The sequence below is a fragment of the Eublepharis macularius genome, chromosome 2, assembly GCF_028583425.1.
Source record: "Eublepharis macularius isolate TG4126 chromosome 2, MPM_Emac_v1.0, whole genome shotgun sequence".
In the NCBI taxonomy this organism is placed as follows: domain Eukaryota; kingdom Metazoa; phylum Chordata; class Lepidosauria; order Squamata; family Eublepharidae; genus Eublepharis; species Eublepharis macularius.
This window is the reverse complement of record NC_072791.1, coordinates 35,645,840-35,658,860: the sequence shown is the minus strand read 5'-3', so window position 1 is coordinate 35,658,860 and position 13,021 is coordinate 35,645,840. Positions and strand designations below refer to the sequence as shown.

The 13,021-nt window shown below is 41.7% G+C and overlaps 1 long non-coding RNA gene across 1 annotated transcript; it reads right to left on the bottom strand.

Moving 5' to 3' along the window:
• Positions 1-283: 283 nt before the first annotated feature.
• LOC129323694 (uncharacterized) lies at positions 284-11,736 on the bottom strand. The gene is made up of 3 exons (XR_008596468.1): positions 8,672-11,736; positions 1,352-1,466; positions 284-733 (listed from the first exon to the last, which is right to left on the bottom strand). It is a non-coding gene; the product is annotated as an uncharacterized LOC129323694 (long non-coding RNA).
• Between the last annotated feature and the right edge of the window lie 1,285 nt (positions 11,737-13,021).

Sequence of the window (13,021 nt, the reverse complement as noted above, 5' to 3'; positions counted from 1 at the left end):
CAATATTCAGTAATGGGGGATAAATTCTGTAGCATGGCAGAGAGTCTTCTTAACCCCTTCCCAAGATGCTATTCCCCCCAGCAGAGGAAAAGATATAGGTACTCATATTTTACTTATTTTCAGCAGGGAAAGCACCATAAAAATATGCTTTTGCTGCTCTGCTGCTCTAGTGCTGCAGGTTGTAACTTCCATGGTTGCATTTTTTCACCTATGTGCTATGTCAGACTGTGTTGCAGCTAATGAATTACACCAGACACTTGTTTGGGTTAGAAATGGCCACAGCTTTATTGATTACAGCTGGATGGAGTATTGGCCTGGCATCTGGGCACAAATCCCTGTTGGCATCAGAGGCCTGGCTGCCGACCGATGCATCACCCGCCAGCTCTCCCAGTGGCACCTTGGCACACGTTCTTCCATAGCCGGCCCTGCCTGGCAACCCTTGCCTCCAGATCCGTCGGGGTGAGCAGTCCTGAAGGCCCACTCACCTTGTTGGGATCTGGCCCAATGCTTCAAAAACCGGCAACCCATAAAGTTGTGACAGTGCCCCCCAATAGTCCTTAATCAGTGGAGGGCCGGAGGGTGACCAGCTGCTCCTGCGGATGCTCAGGTATAATGGCGCTGACCATGCGGCTGGGCCAGTGCAGGATGGACGCTCCTCCTCCTCCAACTAATCCTGCCTCCACTTCGTCCTGCACCCGGTGCCAACCCAGCTTGCCGGTAAGTCGTCAGCTTCCTTTTGCAGATGAGGGGGGGAAAGTAAGTAGAAAAGTTACACCAGGTGAGAGCATCAAGTGGACTTTGGTCTTTAGGTCAAGATCTCAAGTTATTTTTTTTAAGAAAAGGTATCTCCTCATCATTATTTATAAATGCACCAAAAGCGCACTAAGTACTGTATAGAAATAAAATAAATAGGCCTTGCTTATAAGCTCAGTACTGTGCATCTTCTTTGGTTCCAGTTGCTGAACTCCTCCCTTTGGCTGGATCCTGCCAATCATTTCCACTGGCATAAGGGGGGCGACTTTTCTGATTCCCCCTCCCACACAGACCACCAACTCCACCTCTATTTTGTTTCTTAGAGTCTCTTCTGTCCAAAATATATGTTTTGTGGAGATTTTCAATAGGATCTAAGCTCCTGGTCTGGTCTCTACCCCAGTATTTTTCAAAAAGTATTATTATTTAATTTATAGACAACCTTTCAACTAAAAAAGTTCCCAAGGTGGCTAACAGCACAGTAAAACCCAGTAAAATGCAACACAAATTCGGTCAGCATCAGGTTTCCAATAGTACCACTCTAAAAGCTCCATGCTATGCAGGTAATACAATTCCCTATTTCCAGAACTGGCAGCCTTACAATTGTGGGAACTGAGCTCAGGTGAGATTTCACAGGACAGCTATATTTGTCTGCCTTCTTCTGAGTTGCTTGGTCAGTGCTGTCAGGAAAAGCATCTTCTCTGAAAGGTGAAACACTAGGAAGATAACAGACGAGATTTGGAGAACCTGTATCTTTTTTTCTGGAAAAGTTCCCTTTCCCCATAATATCTGCATAACGGGATAGCACCCCTTCTTCCATGCTTTAAGTAGGCATCAGAGTCTTAGCAACATCAATAGCCATTGCTCCAATCTCTGCCTTCATTTCAAACATACATAACTTTATAGATAGGAACAGTCATGTTAACATGTCTAAAACAAACAGCAAAGAGAAAGCCAATTTGGTGTAGAAAGCCAGTTTGGTGTAGTGGTTAAGAGTGTGGGACTCTAATCTGGAGAGCTGGGTTTGATTCCCCATTCCTCCACTTGAAGCCAGCTTGGTGACCTTGGGCTAGTTACAGTTCTCTGGAGCTCTCTCAGGCCCACCTACCTCACAAGGTGTTTTGTTGTGAGGATAATAATGGCATACTTTGTAAACCACTCTGAGTAGGCATTACGTTGTCCTGAAGGGCGGTATATAAATCAAATGTTATTATTATTATTAAAGTATTGTTTATTTATATATTTATTTTATTTACAGAATGTATACCCTTTCTGTCCTCATGACAGCCACCAAGATGGCTAACAGATTAAAAACATACATACGGAGGACTTCCTGTTTGGGATCCATGGAGGTCTAACGCAGCTCCACTTGCGGAGCTGACCGGACTGCCGTTTTAACCGGCCGGCGGGGTGAAAATAGCCCGCGGCCGACTGCTCTCAGGCGGGGAGCAGGCAAAGAACGCTCAAGACCCTAGGGTGAGCTAGATCTCGGACGAGGGGGGGCTCTACACAACGGGTCCCCTCCCGATCCTTGAGGTCCCACCTTGCGACGGGTCGGCTATAATCTCTGCGGCAGTTCTGGGGCCAATTCGGCTGGCATAAGACCTACATACCCAAGCATCGATTGGGGGAAGAAGCTGAGAGGAGAACTTAAAATCGAAACAGCGATTACAACCCGAGAAAAGTGAAGAGAAGGTAAAGATCATTATCTTCTGAGACGGGACAGATTGATAAAAACAGAGAGGAAAAAAAGTAGATTTTTAAACTGCAACAGACTAGCGAAAAGGAGGGGAAGACTCGGCAGGAATTGAATTTAAAAAGAGACTAAGTTTAAAGAAGTTATTAAAGAAATGGGACTATTGTTTTGAATACCTGTGGCTTTGGAGCTGTGAGAAAAAGACACCATCGCGAGATCTGCTGTGGGAAGACGGGAGACAGGAAGTGCGTAATAACAATAGAGTGGCTGGAGAGAAGCGGCCCTTGCTGGAGGGCAGGAAGTAGGGAATCGCCATTTTTGAAAGGGGAAGGGTCGCGGCTTCAGCGGAAGAGGAAGTAGGCCATCTTGGATTACAAAATCATAGAGAAACCATAGAGAAAAGACGCCCGACATTTTGGACTCTTTAAAATTTAATTTCTATAAGAAGACCGGGACATTTAAAATAGAAAAACGTTAAATTTTACGCCACGGAGTTAAGGAAGAGAGCGGATTCGTGGGAGCGAGCTAAAGCAAGCCCCACGATGTCAAAAAAAGAGTGGCAATCGGCAATAGAAAACCTGGATAAAAACCTGGACAAAAAACTTTTAGATATGATTAAAGAACTTAAAGACACGAAATTGGAGCTGATAAAAGAGGTTAAAGAGGTTACACAGACAGTAAAATCGGAGCTGTCAGAAGTGAAAAAAGGTATGGAAACAATACGAAGTGAATTACAAGGAACGCAGCAGAGAGTTAAAACAGTAGAAGACGCGATGGAGAATTTAGCAGACGCGCAACAAACAGAGATGAGATTGGTGAAGGGGAGAATGTCAGTTGCAGAAACTAAACATATGGAGAAGCAGCTACGCTTTCGTGGCTTGCCAGAAGTGGAAGGAAAGTCAGCGCAAGAACAGATGACTGAGGTGTTGGCTGAGTACCTGGGGAAGGAGGAGGAGGAAGTTGTGGCTATCCTAGATGTGGCATACCGTGTGAATTCGAGAATAGCAACCCAGAGGAAACTACCAAGAGATGTGATTGTGCAGTTTACAACACGAAATATGAAAGAGAGGATTGTGACAAAACAGTTTCAAGATCCATTGGAGATTGATGGCAAGACGATTATTATAATGAAGGAACTGCCCAGATCAGTGTTACTGGACCGGAAAAAATATAAAGTGCTAATTCAGATTTTGAAGGACATGAAAATCAGGTACAGATGGGAGTTACCGGAAGGAGTGTCCTTTGAGTTTGGAGGGGCCAAAAAACGCATCAGATCTGAGAGAGAGATGGAGCGATTTATTAAGGACAATGAAAAAGACTTACCAACAAGATCATGAGTATGGAGTGTAAAGTATTATCTTGGAATGTAAATGGACTAAACTCACCGAATAAGAGGAAAAATATGTATTGTCGAAGGCTTTCACGGCCGGAGAACGATGGTTGTTGTGGGTTTTCCGGGCTGTATTGCCGTGGTCTTGGCATTGTAGTTCCTGACGTTTCGCCAGCAGCTGTGGCTGGCATCTTCAGAGGTGTAGCACCAAAAGACTTTTGGTGCTACACCTCTGAAGATGCCAGCCACAGCTGCTGGCGAAACGTCAGGAACTACAATGCCAAGACCACGGCAATACAGCCCGGAAAACCCACAACAACCAAGAGGAAAAATACTTTTCACTGGCTACTAAAACAAAAATGTGACATTGTTTGTTTGCAAGAGACCCATATCAGAAAGCAGGATGTAAAATATTTAAAATCTGGAAAACTGGGCAAAGAATATGTAGCGGCCTCCAACAAGAAAAAAAGAGGAGTGGTGTTGTACATAAAAGAGGAGCTACAGCCAAAATTTGTTATGAGAGATGTGGAAGCTAGATTTGTAGCAGTGGAATGTATTTGGAATTTAAAGAGAGTGTTGGTAGTCGGACTTTATGCACCTAACGGTGCAAAAGAAAGCTTCTTTGAGGATTTAAGGAAGCATTTAGACGATCTTGCATATGACCAGATAATTCTTGCTGGAGACTTCAATGGAGTGACAGACTTGGAACTAGACAAAAAGACTACAACGGCACAAAAGAAAAGAGGACTATTACCAAAGCTTTTTTTTGAGTTGATTCAACAAGAGACTCTTGAAGATGTATGGAGGAGAGAATATCCTAAAAGCAGACAGTTTACTTTTTATTCTGCAAGGCATTCTACACTATCAAGAATTGATATGATCTGGGCCTCAAAAGACTTAGCATTATGGACTAAGGAGGTAGAAATAATGCCTATGGTAGGCTCAGATCACAACCCAATTATGTGGAAATTTGGAAAAAAGAGAAAAAGGAAAGCATGGAGAATAAATGAGGACTTGTTACAGGAAAGAGAGAATATGGAAATACTGAGAAGAGAGACAAAGTTTTTTATACAATACAACGTGAATAAAGAAGTACCAACCAATAAAGTTTGGGATGCTTACAAGGCGGTTGTAAGGGGCATACTAATGGACTTAAATGGTAGAGCAAGAAAGAAGAAAGAGGAGAAAAGACAAGAGATTGAGGAGAAAATAAAAGCCAAAGAAATACAGCTAAAAAAGAGACCAGGGAAAAAGAAGGTATACCAGGAAATTAAAATACTTCAAGAACAGCTAACAGCAATGAGCAATAAAGAATTGGAGTGGAATCTCAAAAGACTGAATCAAAAAGCGTTTGAGGGTGCTAATAAACCTGGGAAGTACCTGGCATGGCAATTGAAGAAGAAAAGGGAAAAGAAGATAATAAATAAAATTTGCGAAGATAACAAAACGTATTTGGAGCAGGCTACCATTAGTAGAGCCTTTTATAAATTTTACGCTAAGCTGTATAATAAAAATGAAGTAAACAAAGAATCAATAGCGTCATATTTGGAGAAAACCAAACTTCCAGAAATCTCGGAAGCTTGGAGAAATAAGTTGAATAGTGAAGTAACTGACGAGGAAATAAGTAAGGCAATACAATCTGCAAATCTAGGAAAGGCGCCAGGGCCAGATGGACTTACGGCTAAATTCTATAAGACAATGGCTAATGAACTGGCACCATTCCTAAAAGAGGTGATGAATGGGGTTTTAAGGGATCAAAGGATTCCAGAAACTTGGAGTGAAGCGAATATATCATTGATCCCAAAAGAGGGCCAAGACCTGACTAATGTGAAAAATTATAGACCTATATCGCTACTCAACAATGACTATAAAATTTTTGCGAAGATATTGGCGGAGAGATTGAAGGGGTGGCTCTCGGAAGTCATAGAGGAGGAACAAGCAGGCTTTTTGCCAGACAGACAAATAAGAGACAACTTAAGGACAGTGATTAATGCTATTGAATATTATGACAAGCGTTGTGACAAAGAGGTTGGTTTCTTCTTTGTAGACGCTGAAAAAGCGTTTGACAATTTAAACTGGGACTTTATGTTTGCCACTATGGAAAAGCTACAATTGGGAGAAAGATTCATCAGAGCAATTAAGGAAATTTATAGAGACCAGACTGCAGCAATCGTGGTGAATGATGAATTGACCAAGAAATTGATGATAAGTAAAGGAACAAGACAAGGTTGCCCGTTATCTCCATTGTTGTTCATTTTAGTATTGGAGATTCTGATGATACAAATACGTCAAGATGATGAAATTCGTGGAATAAAAATAAAGGACTATTCATACAAGGTCAGAGCATTTGCGGATGACATAATGTTAATTGTAGAGGACCCATTGGAGAACATGCCAAGAGTGATAGATAAGATCAAGGAGTTTGGAGACTTGGCAGGTTTCTTCATTAACAAAAAGAAGTCAAAGATATTATGCAAAAATATGACTAAGCAGAAACAACAATTGTTAATGGAAACAACGGATTGTGAAGTAACAAGTAAAGTGAAATATTTGGGAGTCGAATTAACTGCAAAGAACATAGATCTATTCAAAAACAATTATGAAAAACTATGGACTCAGATAGAGAGAGACTTGATTAAATGGAATAGATTGAATTTGTCATGGTTGGGCAGGATTGCAGCAGTTAAGATGAATGTGTTACCAAGAGTAATGTTTTTGCTACAGACAATACCAATCATCAGAGACTCCAAACAATTTGAAAAATGGCAGAGGAAAATATCAGATTTTGTTTGGGCAGGCAAGAAGCCTCGAGTGAAAGTGAAAGTTTTACAAGATGCAAAGGAAAGAGGCGGAATGCAACTGCCCAATCTGAGACTTTATCATGATGCAATCTGCCTAGTTTGATTGAAAGAATGGATGACATTAAAGAACAAGAAACTATTAGCCCTAGAGGGATATAAAAAAATATTTGGATGGCACGCATATTTATGGCATGACAAAGTAAAGGTCAACTCGATGTTCCTGCATCACTTTGTTCGGAGAAGTCTATACATAATCTGGAAGAAGTACAGAATTTATCTACAAGAAGGAACCCCTTTGTGGGTGGTTCCATATGAGGTGATAGACCCGAGAGCTGTTGATAATGAACAACAATGTTTAACGTATAAAGAAATAACTAAAACGGAAGCATCTAAACTTAGAATAAAGACACAAGAGGAACTATCACCTAACTACGATTGGTTCCAGTATAGACAGATCAGAGACTTATATAATTCGGACTCTGTAAAGGGAGGTATACGAATAGAGAATTCGGAACTAGAGCAGACCCTTCTTAAAGAAGATAAGAAAAGAATATCCAAGGTATACCAAGTACTGTTGAAGTGGTATACCGAGGATGAGATAGTTAAAACACAAATGGTGAAATGGGCTATAAACTTTAATAAAGAAATAACAATGGAGGCATGGGAATACTTGTGGAAAACTACAATGAAGACAACGACATGTATTAATATCAAAGAGAACATTTACAAAATGATCTATCGTTGGTACATGACACCAAAGAAGATTGCGCTAGGGAATTTGAATACTTCTAATAAATGCTGGAAATGTAAGAAGCATGAGGGCTCCCTCTATCATATGTGGTGGTCGTGTGAGGTAGCCAGGCAGTACTGGGGGGAAATAATAAGAGAAATGAGTGAAATTTTACAATTTCAAATTAATAAGAACCCAGAACTCCTGCTACTGAACTTGGGAATGGAGGGAATTCCAGCCCAACACAGGACGTTGATATTTTATATGACAGCAGCAGCTAGACTTTTGTATGCGCAAAAATGGAAAGTACAAGAAGTGCCAACTATTGAAGATTGGACTTACAAATTACAAATGGACTTACAAATGGCTGAAATGGACAAGATGACAAGAAAACTGAGAGATCTGGACTCAGGGCAGTTCAACACAGACTGGGAGAAGCTGAAACAATACCTGGAGAAGAAATGGGAGGTGGGAGGAAAACTGTGGCAGTTTGAGAACTACTGAAGTATTAAAGTAGAGGGGGGAGACTTTACCGGGGGGAGAAGAGATAAATGTGAATTAATAAGCAGTCAGATTAATAGATTGACATATATATAGATATATATAGGTTAACAAACAGAACATAGAGAAAATAATTAATTATAAGGAGCGATTAACTAACAATATTTTCTTTTTTTTCTGACAAGTTTTGTACCAAACTGAATGTCTGGAGATATAGATGGGTCAAATTGATTGACTACGTGAGGAGAGATATATAGAACTATTATAAAAAGATAGAATGAGTAATATATATAGAGAATAAGTCAAATTGTTTGATATAAACGAATGTATGATCTATATGGTTTATGATATATAGAAATACCTGAAATTGAAAAATTGGGATAAATTGTTTATCTAAGATGGAAACAAAGGCTTACAGTTTGGGCATATAATGTTAAAAATAGTTAAGGATGTACTGCTTAGAATAATGGAGAATATATATTTGTTTTAGATAGAGGAAGCTAATAAAAGTAAGGGAAAGGGGACAAAGGGTTGGAAAGCTGTTGGAAGTCAACAAAAAGGGGGGGAAAGGGAGGGGGTTAGAGATGAAAAAATTGGGGAAAATTGAATGTAAATGTGGAAATAATGGATTCTAACCCAATAAAAAATTTTCAAAAAAAAAAAAAGATTAAAAACATACATACTAAAATCACATCTTAAAAACCATTAAACCCAACAAAAACAGACACACATTAAAAAAGGCAAAACCAATGCTAAAATCCACATGGTGGTGGAATGTGCCATCAAGTCATAGCTGATTAATGGCAACTCATGCTGAAGTTTTCAAGGAAACAGACTAACAGAGGTGTTTTGTCATTGCCTACCTCTATAACTCTGGTCTTCTTTGGAGATCTCCCATCCAATTACTAACCACAGCCAATCCTGTTTAGCTTCCATGATCTGATGACTTCAGGCTTGCTTGAGTTATTCAGTTCACGGTAAAATGTACATACAACAACATACAAATAACAATTGACAGGGGTCATTTCATAGAAAAAAACTGGAGGAACTCATTAGCATAACTCATTAGCATATGGCACATCCCTTGACATCACCGGAAATGTGTCATTAGCATGACTGATTTGCATATGCCACACCCCCTGACATCACCTATCCTGGCTGTTTTGGACCCAATCCTGGCCATTCAGGACCGAAATTGGGCCCAAAATAGCAAAAAGGGGCTGAAAATGGCCAAAAAGGGGCCCAAAATGGTCAGGATCAGGTTGTTGCTAAAGAGGAGAGTGATCCACCACCCGGATCCGGGCCATTTTGGCCCCAATCCAGGATGAAACAGGCCCAAAATGGCCAAGAGTCAGGTGGGCAGGGCCAACTGACATGTGACCTCTTCGGGGAACTGCTGGAACTGCGTTCCTGTGTGTTCCCCCTCGAAATGAGCCCTGACAATTAAAAAATAGGCCAAGAAGGAGTGATCGCTGAGAGAATGGCAAACAGAGCAAAAAAAAACTTCACCTAAAACAAAGAATTTTGTTTTCACCAGAATTTTGGTGCCAGAAGGCTCTATCCCCTGAGTTGCCATCTGCCTAATCTCAGAAGGCAGAGGCAACCAAATCAGGGCCTGAGAAGATGACCACAGTGATTGGGCAGCTTCATAAGGGATTATGCAGTCCTTCAGGTATGTTGGTCCCAAGTCATAAAGTTCAACACTGGCACCTTGAATTGTGCCCAGAAACAAATTAGGAGCAAGTGACGATGAGTCAAGACTGGAGTGATATCGTCCCCACAGCCTACTCCAGTCAATAACCCTGGTTGCAGCATTCTGCACCAATACACATTTCTGAACACATTTCAAGGGCAGACCCACACAGAGAACATTACAGTAATCTAATCCAGATGTAATCAGGGCATGCACCACAGTGTCTTAATCTTTTTTGCCCAGGAAAGGCTGCAGCTGGCTAACCAGTTGAAGCTAGTAAAAGGCACTCCTGGCCACAGCTGCTACCTACTTATCCTGCAGCAGGGTTTGAGCCCAGTGGCACCTTAAAGACCAATAAGATGTTCAGGGTGTAAGCTTTCAGGAGTCAGAGCTCCCTCTTACACTCTGAAAATATTATTGGTCTCTAAGGTGCCTCAGGACTCAAACCCTGATGTTCTACTGCAGACCAACATGGCTACCCACCCAATACTTATCTGCAGTAAGCCTGGGTCCAACACCACTTCCAAATTACATACCTGTTCCTTCAAGTGCAACCCCATCTAGAACAGAGGACACCCTAAAACCCTAGATCAGATCTGTCTTTGGGGGATTAAACTTCAGTCTGAATCAAACTGAACCACAGTATGAATCAATATGAATCACCCCAGCTGTTACATGACACATAAGAACTGCCTTGCTGGATCAGACAAGTGATCCATCAGGTCTACAACCCAATTACTCATTAAGTGAAGAAATGCTTCCTTTTTTCCATCTTGAACCTATTGCCCATCAACCATTGGATGCCCCTATCTAGTATTATGAGTAGAGATGGGCACGAACCACATTACGAACGTCAAAACCCCATGAAAATGGCGATCACGCAATTGTGACCTGGTGGATCGTGATCGGCCATGGCCAACGATCCAGTGGTCGGGAGAGCCCGGTTCGGGGCGTTCGGGCTCAGTTCGGGAATCCAGACACTCAGGCGCCAGCAATCTATTCCCCTGGCAACGGAGCCAGGGGAATGCCTAAGCTCTATTTGCCCTCCTTCTGTCACCCTAGAAACCCGAATGGAAGGCCAGCTTTCCTTGATCAGCAGGGCTTCCTTCCAACCACGGAGCTGCAAAGCAGTTACAAGTTGGAAGAAGACACCCAGGGGAGGGAGGGGGTGTTCTGTAGCCATGGGCACTCCAATCTCATCCCTGCAAACCCTGATAGGCAGCTCTGACGGACAAACACAGACCTCCTGTGTTGCTGAATGGGACCCATGCTTATAAATAGCCATGGGCTCCCAGGCTGGGTTTCACTTTCTGCTAGCAGTGGAGTGGGACAGAGCTCTTGCTTGCCACTTGCTAGCCTTTGGAGAGAGAGACTGAGAGAGTACAATTGAGCTTGGCTTTGGTGGATAGGAATCTATCTCCTCTGGTTCGCTGGGAACAGCGGGGCGCCCCTCCGCTGTGACCTCCACGATCCACGGTTCAGTTCGGGAACGGGAGATGTTCGTTGCTGTTCGGGAATTCAGGATCATGGTCTGCACCGAACCACGATCCTCTGGTTCAGTAATTTTTTTTGGTTTGTGCCCATGTCTAATTATGAGAGAGGAAGAAAACACAATGGAATGACAGAACAGGATGTGGAGAAACAGACAAGGACCCAAAGGGATGGAGAGATGAGGGAACAGCTGGCAAAAAAAAGAAAAAGGCTGGACAATGCCAGATGGAAAGTGAAGCTGAAGTTGGCATCAGGCCACCTACATCTCAGCTTTATGGCCACACTGTCATACACATTCTCATGGATACCTTGCAAGTAACGATAAGAAAACTAGTATCAGATAACATAAAATAATAAGATGTGTTAGCGCTCTATGGAATTATTCTTGACCACTTCCACAAACACATGTGGATAACCTATCTAGAGACACAAACTCAATTTCTGTTGGACTCACAGGGATTCCAATGGCTTTAAGACTTGAGCCAGTGAGTTTATTGCTAATGATTTGTGCTCTGAAGTAGTATATAAACAACTGGCTATATTAATCTGTAGTTTCAAAAGCGTAATTGTTGCATTAGGGTAATCATAGCCTGATAAAATTCCACAAATTAATATTTATATCTTCCACTAAGTTGCCATTTAGAGCCGGTGTGAAACTAAACCATACTTAATAAGAAAGTTTTACCAATGGAATTATTCTTGCAATAGAAATAAAGGTAAACAAGTGTGTGTGTGTGTGTGTGTGTGTGTGTGTGTGTGTGTGTGTGCATGCGCACACATTGGCACAAACACACGCATCTGTGCAAGTGTGTGTGTGTGTGGACGTAGGTGTAAGAAGGCAGATGAAATTTCCCTCATGCTTAACTTCATGCTTAACTTCAGTGCAATTAATGGTGAAGTTGTCGTCCACCAATCTAGCCTCCTCTGTCACAGCCACCCCAACCTCTGGTCCATCTACCTTAGCTATCAGCTCTCCATGATCTCAAGCAGAAAGAGCAGCACCTGCTACCTTTGAACTAGGGGTGCTAAGGACTGAACATGAGACCCTCTGATGTGATGTACCCCTCAGTCATAGCCATAGTCCACTCTTTAATATGTCCACGTTGCTGCATTTGCATTGCAATCTTAAACAGAATTACACTATGTGATGGACTGCACTTTTTAAAAGCTTAGAAGTGCTGTATAAACAGGGTTAATTCTTCACAGAGGCAGAGAGCCTTGAGTGGCAGGCTACTCAAGGAATTTGACTGGGTAGCATGAGATGAACAGAGAAAGACATCTGAACTGGATGCTGAGGAAAAGGTAGTCTGACTTCAGCCCTGGCTGAGAGGGGTCCAGTACTGACAGTTTTGTTTCTTGTAGCTCAATTTCAGCAATGTTATCGGAAGTTTTTAATTTTTCTCTTTAAAACAATTTGGTTTTAAAAGTTAGCTAATAATCTTAAAGGGGACAAGGGAACTTTCTGATCTTTCTTTCAGATAAAGTGTAGCAAGACTCTCCCTGACAAGTATTTCTCCATTCTTAATTGGCATCTGAATTGAATGCTTTTTTTTATAACTCCATGCTGTGTAAAAGTTGTTTTTAACAGAATTTTAAAAGCATTTAACAAAGAGGGATCTCTTGGTAGCTGAGAAAGATTGAATGGTAGCATTTTTGCATGATGGTGTCTTCAGTCTTCTCACTTTGGCACTGTACTATTAAATCAAAAGACAAGAACCATCTCCTGATAAAACAGCCATTTTTTGAAAATGCCTTGCTCCCATTAGCAGAAAGGGGTTCACCATAGAGCAGGTCATGACTGGTGGTGCACTGTTGACTTGGCAGTTCAAGGACCCTTCTCTACATTAACAACACTACACTTCCATTAAGTTCCTGGTCTATTCTGGCATATTTCCCTCATGAACAGAACCAGAGATGTACCACTGTATTCTGACTGTAATAGAATTCAGTGGCATCTCTCATCTGAAGTATGAGCCCAAAGAAATTGCTACCGATCTTTGAACTCTACAAGTTACATAAGACTTGAAGG